Source organism: Pteropus alecto, unplaced genomic scaffold (assembly GCF_000325575.1).
Source record: "Pteropus alecto unplaced genomic scaffold, ASM32557v1 scaffold270, whole genome shotgun sequence".
In the NCBI taxonomy this organism is placed as follows: domain Eukaryota; kingdom Metazoa; phylum Chordata; class Mammalia; order Chiroptera; family Pteropodidae; genus Pteropus; species Pteropus alecto.
In genome coordinates, this window is record NW_006430735.1 from 8006882 (window position 1) to 8019661 (window position 12780).

The 12780-nt window shown below is 37.1% G+C and overlaps 1 pseudogene; it reads left to right on the forward strand.

The window, feature by feature from the left end:
* The first annotated feature begins 11040 nt into the window (after positions 1–11040).
* LOC112485220 lies at positions 11041–11159 on the forward strand (annotated as a pseudogene).
* The last annotated feature ends 1621 nt before the right edge of the window (positions 11160–12780 follow it).

Below are 12780 nucleotides of genomic sequence, written 5' to 3' on the forward strand. Positions count from 1 at the left end.
CTCCAGATAGAGAGTATAAGAACTGAATTGAATTATAAGACATCCAGCTGGTATCAGATAATTGACACGTGGAAAACACACAAATCTGGTGTCAAAAGTATTGTGTGGTAATTGTGTAAGAGCAAAGGAGAAACACAGGAGTGTTTTTCATAGATTCCCTTCTCTACTGTTGTCTAGCGACTAGGAAACTACGTTGTATTAGAGATCTGTGTGGTCGGTTGAGGTTGAAGAAAAATTACTTCTTTTTCCAAAATGAGGTACAAAAAACGACATTTCACTGGAAGGATTGAACCACTATTGTATGTGATTATTTTTTATGAGCTACACAATGAGTCCACTCCGCTCACTTATGCACCTATCCCAAACCCTGAATTTTCTAACTAGTAGCACATCAAAAATACTCTGAAGTTGCCCTAGAATAAGGAAGTAGATGAATTGATGGTTGTATGGTGCATTCGTTATGGATGATAGGGGCAGCAACATTTCGCTCCCCTCCTTAAGTAAAAGAAAAAACATCTAAATGTTTGGGAGTTTGCTGGGTCTGGTGAGCAATTTATGGGTGAATTATCTGTGCCATCACTCTAGTTTCTTCTTGAGTTGGATTCATAAATTTATTTGCTTCCTATGCAATTTTTTAACAATGATCAATTTAAAGAGCATTTAAAGAATACCTGCCATGTTTCCTCAAGGGTCTTTGATGCCTCTTAAGAACAAATTCAGTCCTAGAAAGACTTCTCGAGTAAAAGAACCACAAGAGAATGCAGCAGACCAGTTGTAGTACAGTAAGTGTAAAGTCTTTTTTTCTTACTTGGCCTAGAATGTAGATTTCATTATATTTAAAATAAAAGAAAGAAAAATAGTATAAGATGCAAGGTTCTCCACTTGTAATTTAGGAAAACAGGCCATTTTAGGGATGCATCTGACTGAAGCAGTCCAGGGTAGTAACTTGGCCCACCAGAGAGAAGCAAACAGAACTATTTGAAATATAAATTGAATTATTAGGATTCTATTAATAATTGTATCATCATTTATGGAGCAATTCTGGATATTGTTATACTTAACTCTCACCACAATGGTGAGCATTGAAGTGGGCATTGAAGTTCCTATTATTTAGGTAAGAAAAAATATCAAATACATCTAGTATTGACCCAACTCTATAAAAATGATGAATGGAAGAACTTGGATTTGAACCCAAAGCCTATTCTCATCTCATAATATCACTCTGCCTCCTTACTTGCTTCTTCTTTATTCCATATGAAGTAAATGGTTTTCTTATTAACCATGAATTCCAAGTATGCATTTGACATTCATTTAACCAATATATGTTGGAAAATTTCTACTTGTCAGGGATTATAGGAGATACAACAATTCATGGAAAGCCCCTCTTCTCAAGGAGGTTACAGTCTGATAGGGGAAATAATTGCAATACAAGGTGGAACGTAAAATATGCCAAAAGAGAAGTATGTGTCTCTGCTTCCCCATTTCTCCTCCCCACACATAATCAATAATTATATCTACTTCATATTTTGCTCATACCTGTCTTCCAAGGAAACCAAATGTTTTGCATATATTATCTTGTCAGCACTCCCAATTGTAGAACAGCTTCATAGTTCAGTTCCAAAAATCTATCAGCTTGTAAAACTGTGTAGCCAATCACACTTTCTTGTGTCAGAGCACTGACACAGTGTCTTGCAATTAACATTAATGATCTCAAGTATACAGCACCAGCACTGGGGGCGACACACCGTACTTTTTTAAGATCTTCATAGACATATAGTCCAATTTTATTTTATTTTTTTTATAAATTATGAACTGATGAGCCAGTCAGTGGCACAGTATGGAGGAGGAATAAAAAGAATGAAGCAATTTTATTCCATTTGGCCAGCAGCAGAAGGCAAACCCCAAAGGGAAGTTAAGGGGCACTGGTAGCATCTGAATGCTGAGTTATAATGAAGGCTACCATTTATGGAAGACTGTACTAGGTATAATGCTGAGTGGCTTACTTTTATCACCTCATTTAACCCCCACTTCGAGTTTAAACTTGCATTTGGGTAAACACTTATGATTCCCATTTCTTTACAGATGAAGAAACTAGGACTCAGATTGGTTAACTAACTTAGGCCAGGTAGATGGTCTGAAACGATATGGAGTTCAGCCACAAATCTGCTCCTTTAAAACTCAGATTCTGATATACCATATCTCTTCCCCAGATTGGGAGAATGAAAGAATACTGCATGTCTGGGGAGACTGTGGGCAAGAATCAGGAAAACAGAAGTTGGGAAACACCCAGGTTTCAGATGAGACCACAAATTGTATAACAGTAATAATTCCTGATTGAAATGACAAAAGCCCAACTCAAGCTATCTTAAACCATAGAGGAACTTTTTGGCTCAGGGAACAAAACTACAGCAATAATGGGAGAAGAGTGGGTACAGTAGTCTTAATCCAGAGAAATGAAGGCCTCAGGTTTCTGTCTGTCTCTGTCTTCCCATACTTCAACTTTAATTCTCTCTATTCTTTCCACTCTTTGACACCAGCTCTCCCCATGAGGCTGAAGCCATATCTATAAATTGCCTCAGAATTTTATCTTTAAAGCTTCACGACTAATGATGAAAAGGATCAGTTCCTCATAAATCTCAGAAAAATCCTAAGAAATTTTCTGATTGGTTTTGCCTAGATTATTTACTTCCTTATGGTTAGGTAACATTCTTATTGAAATCTCACTCTAACCAACCAGATGGTAGGAGTAGGAGGAGAATTCTTTCCTCTTCTAGAAAAAGAAGAAAAGGGGATATTGAATTGACAATAACAACAAATGTGTACTACTGGTAGAAACTAGATTAGTCATCAGAATAACAGACAGAGGAAACTAACCAAGTATGGAAAATACACCTTAAAATCAATTTTTTTTCCTGCCTAATAAGGTATCTTGCTGTCAGAAGCAAATCCATGCCAACCTAAAATCTACAACATCATAGAATCATAGAATCTTTCCATCTCATACCTCTCCCCATTGCTCTGTATATCCATACACTCTCTTCTTCCTTTAGCTACTTTTATGTGTTTCAATCTCATTCCTTCTTAGATTGTTCTATTTCTCTATTTGTGGTGACTTGCCCCCAATTATTCAGATCTCAATTCAAATGCCACATCTTTACAGAGCACACCCCTGACTACCTTATTGTTGTAAAGCAATCCCTTGCCAGTTGTAACTTGTCGTGGTACTTAATACCACTGACATTCTTATTCTTCTGTTTTCTCCTCTTCTTTTTCATTTTTTTCTTTTCTTTTCTTTTTTCTTTTCTTTTCAGTTTCTGTTTGGTGGGAGTAGAGATCTTTTCTGTCTTCTTGTCCATTGTAAGGCCAGCACCTACAATATAGTGTCTGGCATACTGTGTAGGTTCTTAATACACATGTGTTGAATAAATAATTGAATGAATGAATCCTAGACTTAGAAGGGACTACAACATTTAACTTGAAACTTTATATGTAAAAGGTGCTTCAGACATGTTGAATAAATGAGAAATAGGAGAATCTGGGAAACCTATTTATTGGGATGTCTAGGAATATTGCTAATTTTGAATGGTATACCGATCCACACACCAAGGTTGACCGGCAAATGTCAATCTTCCCCTTCCTCATTCTCATTAGGTTGTTTGAGCTGTGTGAATGATATTTTGGAAAGGCCTAGCTTCTTGCAAGACTATTGTTTATTGAGCATATATCATATGTTAGACACCATATCAGGTACTTTACATGGATTAGCTTAATTTCTGAGAGTCAAAGTAGAGGATAACTACTACTTTGATCCAAAGGTTTATAAAAGGCAAAAATGGGATCTGAACTCTTTTCACTACATCGCAGTGGAACTGTTTTCAAAAGTGCTCTAGCAGATCTAGGAGGAGGTTTCAAAGTTCTGTGTTTGATGAGATCTAGTGAATGATACCTGATCACAAACCCATCTCATTTTTATCTATGCCTGGCATGTGGGTGAACAGATGAAATTCTGTAACCCATCCCCTTCCAACCGCTGTTGTCCCAGAGGTTTTTATCTCTTTGGACAGTAGTTTAAAAGTACAGTCCTCAGATCAGCATGTCATCATGTCCTGAGGACATGTTAGATATGCTAATTATCAGGCTCCATTCTTGACCTACTGAATCAAACTCTGGGGGTGGGCCCAGCGACTTTTAACAAGCCCTCCATGTGTATTCTGATTCACATTAATGTTTGAGAGTCACTGCTTTAGGGCATCTTGTGGGAAGCCTAGTAATTTCAGCTGAAGGGGTACTTAGATATCAATGGAGAATTTTAAAGGATAAGAAATGGGAATAGACTGTCCAATTATCCCGGTTTGTCCAGGACTAGAAGGATATTTTAGTTTTAAAACTAGGACTTTCTGGGAAAACCAGAACGAGTTGGTTACTGTATTAGTTTTTATTGCTGCCATAACAAATTGCTACAAACTTATCACTCGAAATAACACATTTATTACCTTTTCAGTTCTGTAAATCAGAATTTCAACATGGGTCTCACCAGGCTAAAATCAATGTTAGCAGAACTGTGTTTCTTTCTGAAGGTATGGGGATAGAATCCATTTCATTGCTTTTTCCAGTTCCTAGAGGCCCCTTTCTCTGTCTTCAAAGCTAGCTATGTTGCATTTCTGTGACCATTCTTCTGTAGTCATGTCTCTCTCTGATCATAGCCAGAAAAGGTTCTTCAAATTTAAGCACCCATATTAGATAGGGCCTACTTGGATAATTCAGAAGAATCTTTTTATCTCAAGATCCTTTGTTTACTCATATTTGCAAAGTCTTTTTTTGCCGTGTAAGGTAACATATTCACAGGTTCTATAGGAGCTGTCATTCTCCCTACCAGTTTCCATAACTGGAAGCCTGGGATACAGAATTCTCAGTACTAAAACCAGTAAAGTCCTAGCAGAACTAGGATGAGTTGGCCCCTTAATTGCGGTGAAAGGGTAAAGAGAAGAACCATATTGCTGTGATGGTGGTGACATTAATTAGTGGTGAAAGAAACTCTGAAACAATGCTCTGGAGCTAGGCAAAAGTCGAAAGGAGGGAGTTTTGATTTTATGAGTTGTCTATTTTGTAATTTTGCATAACCTGATTTAAACTTGCTCTTTTTCATGCTGGTGACATGATCTCTGATTTGTAGACATTGTGTGTGTGTGTGCATGTGTGTGTATGTGTGTGCATGTTGAGTATAACCATACTAATTTATTATTAGTCACTAACCATGGGTAATTCACTGTTGCTTATAAAATGCTACATTAACTACTGCTACCATTTAGTTATCAAGTTTTGATGGTAGGAAAAACAAATCACGACTTTAATTGTCTGAATCTGGCTCTGTGTGTGTGATCAGCATGTGATCAAGGCCTTGCTGAGTCCTAAAGAGAACTGGTGAAACATTCACAAGAATGCAGGCTGTAGTAGTAGCTCTTGCTGGGAAGTAATGTTCCATGAGCTTTTTATTGTATATAATATATAGTAAAGATTTATTTGCCCTGCGTAAATATCTGTCTCTAGTTCTACCATCTCTTTAAATAAAATGCCCCCCCCCCAAAAAAAAGGCTTCTAAAATAGATGGAAATAGATGCACATATAAAGTATTGATTATGTCACTGAAGTTTTGTGAATTTAGCATAAACCTAGATATATGAAACCAGTGATTGTCTCTCTTCTTCATGTTGGCCAGGAGGATAGGAATGGAAGTAGAGTGAGGACTTTGCCTACATGAGGTTGTAGGTATATTCTATTTTACATTGTGACACAGATGCTTCTCTGTAAAGGAGAGAGCACAGTCCTTGAAATGAAGATTGACATGGAAGGACTCAAATCCCAAATCCATCCCTTATTAACTGTATGACATAAAGGACACTTCTTATATTTCTGAGCTTTATTTTTCTTATCTTTAAAAAAGGATAATAATAACATATTTATTGTAAAGATTAAATAAAAATATACTTTAAGCATTAAGAGTCTGGTACAGAGTTGGCACAAATAACTGGCAATTATTAACATTATTTGTTCACGTTTCAAAGATATCTCCAATAATAATTGAGGGTTTGTCAAGGTGCTTTTAGCAAGGTAGAAACTATTTTCACTCCTTGAAAGGCCATTCATTCAGCATGCTTTCTATTCTATTTCAGAGTGAAACTGAGAATATAAATATAATGGTTAATTCCTATCTTCTAGGAACTTCTAGCCTTCCTGAAGAGACGACACTGGCTTGAACTGGAGGAATCGGTTAGTGTCGTTTGGAGAAGAGAGCATGCCACACTTTGGGAGCAGTATAAGTTGAACCAAAGCACAGAGGTGAGATGCACACTGATCTGTATTGAGAATTACATGTAGTTTCGTATTACTGCAGTATATTAGGAAGGAAGTGGTCAGAGCTGAGGCTAAAGATAGCAGCTGAAGCATGAAAGACCTCCTATATGATGGCAGGGAATTTGGATATTATTTATGCATGGTGGGGATCCATTGATGGTTTTAGGTGGAGAATAATTAAGATTTTTAAAATGTTACTCTAGTCATTTTATGGAGAATGGATTGAAGGGAAAGAAGGGGGGAAAATTGGGGAGATTAGTAGGAGGGTCTCTCAGTTATGGTATCTTCAATTAAACACAAACCAGCTAAGATATCTCATGATACTTCAAGTACTGGAGAGTGAATGTGAACAGGGCTAAGGGAACCACCGAGTATTAAAGCATTCCAGGACTAATGACAGTGGGAATCATTGCCAATCTCAGGCATGAAGGGTCAGGGAAGAAATTAGTGAGAGCTGGAGCTGTGGAGAAAGAGCACTCTGATAGGAGGTGTAGCCTTTCTTAAGTTGGGTTCTCCAAAAGTTGATCCCAGGGGAGGATTCATATGCAAGTGATTTCTTCAGGAAATGCTTCCAGGAAGAACTGTAAGGAAGTAAGAAGGAAGCCATGCATAGGTACTATTTCATCAGCATCTCGTGGAAGGAAAGTACTGTACAATAAGTTAGAAATAAATAGGAGTCAAAAGGCCTGGTGCCAGGCTCTCTGTCACTGAAGTCAATCAAACTCCCTGCTTTTTAGTTTGATCATCCGTAAATGGGGAAAGTGTACTCTTACAGAGCTATCATGGGAATGAAATAAGAACGTATAAGGGTTTTATAAGGGGTTATTTTTTAAAAAAACAAAAAACTTTAGTAATTTATATCAATTTTAAGCAGTACTTTATATACAATGGGGGGAAAAAACCAATGCATAGTCCAAATACAATGTTGAAAACAGCATTTTCATAACAAAAAACCCCGAACACTAAGTGTTAATACCATGTACATGAATTCAAGAAGGACCACCCTTTTTGTCTGTTGCACATAGTTTATTTAACAATATGATATAAGAAATTAGTTGGTACTTTACCATTCTATACGGTGATTGAATCTTCTTGAATTTTCTTATTTATAGTAATTATAGCACTTGCATGATTTATACTAGAATTGCTTTTCCTCATTTCAAGTTTCACATAGAAGAAAGAAAAGAATGTTCTTCTCTATTAATGTAAGATGTTATGATGTAGGAAAATCATAAATATTTTAACCTGACTAGTCTGGGGAATGTGAATTCAGTACTGGGACCACACATGGAGGCTGGTCTTAGGTCTTTTGGGCCCCATGTTTGTGCTCTAGGCCTGACGTAGGCAATCTTTGAGTTAATTCCTGGACATTAATGGCTATCTTTTAAATAATAAACAGAAAAGAGACTGCCAAATACATTTTTAATTTTTTTTATGATGGTAAGGATAATTTGGATATATTTTTAAAAAGATTTTCATCTTTTAAATTGAGTATAGTACCTAACTGATTGTATATAGGTACAAATTACTATAGTTATTATTTTTTAAAAGGCAAGCGTATCTGATATTGAGTCATTATCACACTATGGGCTTTGCTGACCAACAATACTGTTCTCTACTGTTATTTGAAATCTGACAGTATGTCAAATGAAAAGAATCGCTGCCCTCTGAAATGATGTCAAAATCTAATTATTGTCCTTATTGCCATTTTATATTTCCCTAAACTTTTCTATAAACATCTGGGCTATTGAGTAATTTCTCACTAAATTATAATATCTATGACACTGTGAGACAGTTTGGTAAAACTTTTTGATGTGGAAAACTCTCTCATTATCTTTGGATGTTGAAGAGAAAGGCAGAGTAGCAATGAATGTGTCTGAGCATCTGATCCCATTATGATAGGTGTACAAGTTACTTCTTCCAGTGATGGCAGGAAATACTGGTAACCCTGGCAACCTTGTGGCCCTTCCCATCCCTTTTTAAGTAAAATAGCTGTTGCTAGGATACATACTAAAGCAAAAAGAAAGGAAAATGGGGAGGGAGGCAAAAGAATGAGAGAAAGAATGGAAGAGGGAGAGAGGATAAAAGAGAAGGAGAGAAAATAAGAAAGGAAAGAATGAGGATCAGAAAGGAAGATAAAACAAAAATATTGGATAGTATTTGAAGGGCAGACTTCTGAACATAAAAGAAACTGTTAAATTACTGCCAAAATTAGAGACCATAGGGTAGGGGTTAAAATAGAATGTTAGTTCCTAACTTACTAAAAATCAATAATTCATACTTCATTTCGACTTAGAGTTTTCTCAAATAAGCTACTTATTCTTAATGTAGGTGTTTTCATATTGCCCTAGAAAGGGAAATGTTTATTAGCTCTCTTTCCTGTACCCAAATCCCCATTAGCATCCTTTCTTCTGATGTCTCACTGTACTAGCTTGAAAATAAAAAATCTGCAGAGAATAACATGTTAAAATTCAGTAGGTGCTCCTTTGCCAAGAGGGCACAGGTGAAGTTTCTCTGGTGTCTAAAGGAAACCATGACCCCCATCATCCATGCTTCTGCCCTCACGGTCTCCTGTCCGTCCACACCTAGGCTTGAATATTGGGTAAAGACAAATAGTTTCAGCAGCTAACAACCTCTGAGGTCAGGGGAAAGGTTATGATTGCTCTGGGTGATTGTAGCTTTTTGTAGCAGGGGAGTCAGATCATGCAAGACTTATAAATGGGGAGAACTGTCAGCCCTGCTGAATGGTTCCTCTCTACTGTGGTGTGGAATAGTGTCACCCTGTACAAATCCTCCATTTCCAGAAAATGAGTAAATTATCCAACTAGATTCATAAAGTTATTAAGTGGCTTTGAAATCTTGGGCATTTTGCTACAAAAGTGCTTTGTTCACTATGGTACCTTTGGCACCCAAAATAGCACCTGGTATATGGTAGATGCTCAATAAGTGCTGATGAATGGATAGAATGAAATCACTTCCACTTTCTGGACCGAAGTCATCTCAGTATTCCTAATCTTAGTTTAGGGGGTTCCCATCCCTGATCTCTAGGGGTGAAGCACCCAGGATTCAGCTCTGTCAGACTACCACCTCTTCTGACCAGGGTGATTGATTCAAGGATGGGTTTATGACTGAGCCAAAGCTGATGAGATAGAGTGAGAATTTTTCTTAGTATTCCTAACAATAAACTTTCACTGTCTTCTCACTGGACATGAATGAGAGAAGGTGTATGTCTGGTTCTGCTATAGTCATTTCTGAGCATTTGTGAGACAAGAGCTAATCTTAAGGAAGCAGAGCCAAGAAGTGAGAACTCTTCCTGCCCAGAAGACTGTGTCCAAGGTCTCCCAAAACTACAAAACCTGAGGTTACAGGAATCATCATAATCTGTTCTCCACATTGCAGTAGAACCATAGGTGTACAGAAATGCTAAGGTGCCCATTTCCCAATACGGTGTCTTAAGTTTTTACCTGGGCATTGCATCAACGTTGCCAGTGTTTTTCTGCTTTACCAAATTTCTAAAGACAAACCAACAAATAAAAATGAAAACAAACAAACAAACAAAAAACCCCAGTCGTTTCCTTTTTATATAGACTTGGTTCCTAGTGCTTCAGATTTGGCTGAGACATGGAATCGTCTTCTTTCACATCGCTTCACTCCATAGCTGCTCCTAAATTCTTTTGATTTACTCATAAACTTCCTTCTTAAAGATATCTTCCAGTAAAGCAAATCAATAAAACAGACACCAAGAATCTTCCTACCCACCCACTTAGAGTCCTTAAGATATATTTGAGTTTCATAAAGCCCACTACTGCAAGTAAAATCAAAGAAATTCTAAAGGTCTCATTCATTTCCAGTATTCTACAGCTTTGAGTCTAATACGTGACTTGTGTAATTATCCTTAAAACATAATTTTTTTTTTTTTTTTGGTCCGTGTTATCTGCTAAGCACTCACCTAAACACTGGTTACTGCTTCTATGGAACTTACAATCTAGTTGGCATGGAGAGTTAGATAGGTCATACACAAATGAAGAAGGTTCCAGATCATAATATATGCTACACAGAAGACAGAACAGGGTGATATGACACAATATCTTGGAGGCCTGAGATCCATCTTAGCTACGGTGGCCAAAAGCCCCCTTAGAAGAAGTGACAACTAAACCAAGGTATTAATGATGAGTAGTTTATCATCATTAATAATATGGGGGAGGTTGTTCTAGACAGAGAAAACAAAGGTTGAAAACCCTAAATTGGGAATGAACTTTGAGTTTTAAGGAAATTTTACAGAAAAATCGATATAGCCGAAGCAAGGGAAGGAGGGAATCTGGAAAGGACAAAATCCCACAGAGTCTTGAAGACTATGAGGAGGAGCTTAGAAGCCAGTGTAAAGCAAAGGAAGCCATTATCTGATTTTGTAATAATCAGTCTGCTGCTGTGTAAAGAATGGATTGTAGGGAGACAAGGATACAAGCAAAGTGACCAGGTAAGATATATTGCAACAATATTAGGAGGAGCTAGGAGCTTGGATTAGGGTGAAGCAGAGCAGTTAGAGAGATTGGATAAGAGCAACGACAAAAGGAGGAAGAATCAAAGATCACAACTAGGTTTGGAGTTTATGTGACTGTGTGAATGGGGCTATCAAACAGAGGTAAGATATGGACATATAATATTTGAGAGTATCAAGAGTTTTATTTGGTCAACGGCCATGCCACTCTGAACAAGCCCAATCCTGTCTGATCTTGGAAGCTAAGCAGGATCGGGCCTGGTTAGTACTTGTATGAGAAACCGTCTGGGAATCCCAGGTGCTATAGGCGTAAAAAAAAAAAAAAAGAGTTTCATTTGGATATAATACATTTAAGTAGGAAATTGGTTACCTTAGGTTGTAGTACAGGGAAGGGCTCAGAACTGGAGCGTGAATTTCGTATTAATTGGGCCATAGATGGTATTTTAATTACCATAGCACTTCATGAGATTACCTGGGGAGAATGTAGATTGAGAAGTGCAGAGGGCCGAAGAATTCCCACATTTAGAAGAGGCCAAGTAAACAGAGGAGGAGATGCTAGCAAATAAGAATCTGATAAAGGGAAGCCATAAGGTTGGGAAAACAAGAGTATGGTATCAGACAATCAGAGATAAGAACAGTAAACTGTACTGAATATTGCTGAGAGGTCAAGTTAGATGTGTGCAGATATAATCATTGAATTTGTCAACATTGGTGACTTTGGCGAGAGAGGTTTCAAGGTAGTGGTGGGCTTGAAATTAGGCTGAAGTGAATTGAAAATAAAAAAGTAACAATAAGGAGAGACCTCAAGCAAGGACAATTCTTTTAAGAAGTTTGGCCACACAAGAGAGAAAATAAATAGTGTGGGATTCGTAAAGGGGTTTGGATTTAAGAGGTTTCCTCCACTTCCAAAGGCTGGAGATCCTAAAGCATAAGATGAAATGGAATTGTTTAGGATGAACCTTCCAATGCCTGTCCCAAACTCAAAGGGCTTGGATGCACAAAGATAGATAGGTACTGTCTGAGAATCTCTTAAAAGGCCCGAAGATCATAGCCTCAGTGGTGTGCCCAGTAGATATTTATATTTTGGTTTGTAATGGTCTCACTCTTACAACTCTGGGCTATCAAAAGGTTAACTCTGGATAAATCTTTCCTCATCAAATGGCTAATGTAATATTAGTTTTATTTATCAAATCAAAGAAGAGCTTTCCTGGGTGATATAAACTAAAAAGACAGAAATTAAATTTAGCCTAATATTTTAATAGAAAAATAGATCAAATAGAAAAAAAAATAATAACCATCCCTGCTGAAGCAATCTTGCTCATTTTATTCTTCTATTTTTCATTGTTTGGGGATAAAAATAGTTTACCACTTTTTTGTTAAAAGATGTGGCAATTCCAGGTGCTTTGGGGAAAAGAAGAAAGTGGTCTGGGGCTAGGACCCTATATTATACCTGTAATAGAGTATAGACTATATTTTAGTATGTTTTGAAGGTAAAAAGCAAAATCCACTTAAAAATTGCCAGCAATCTCTGCATTCTAGAATAGAAATAGGAATTAACTTTCTGGCAGATTATCCTTTATTCTAGAAACGGCTATTCTCTGTAGATTCCTAGGTTGAAAGAAAACTTCCTGGGAAAAGGAGAAGTATCTGCACAGATAATAATGTTCTTATCCTGGTTTCTTATTTGGATTGGCCAAGTAAACATATATTTATTTGCTCAAGATGTCCCTAAGTGTTAGATTAAGATTGGGATGGGCACTAACTATGTAGACTGGTATGTAGAATAGTGTGACCCTCGGACCACTCACAATAGCCTAAAAATACATAATCCTGAATGCCACTCTAGACCTATTAGATTAGAATCATTGTAGATGGGTCACAAATATGAATATTTAACAAACTTTCTTATCAGTGGTATTATCCTAAATGTT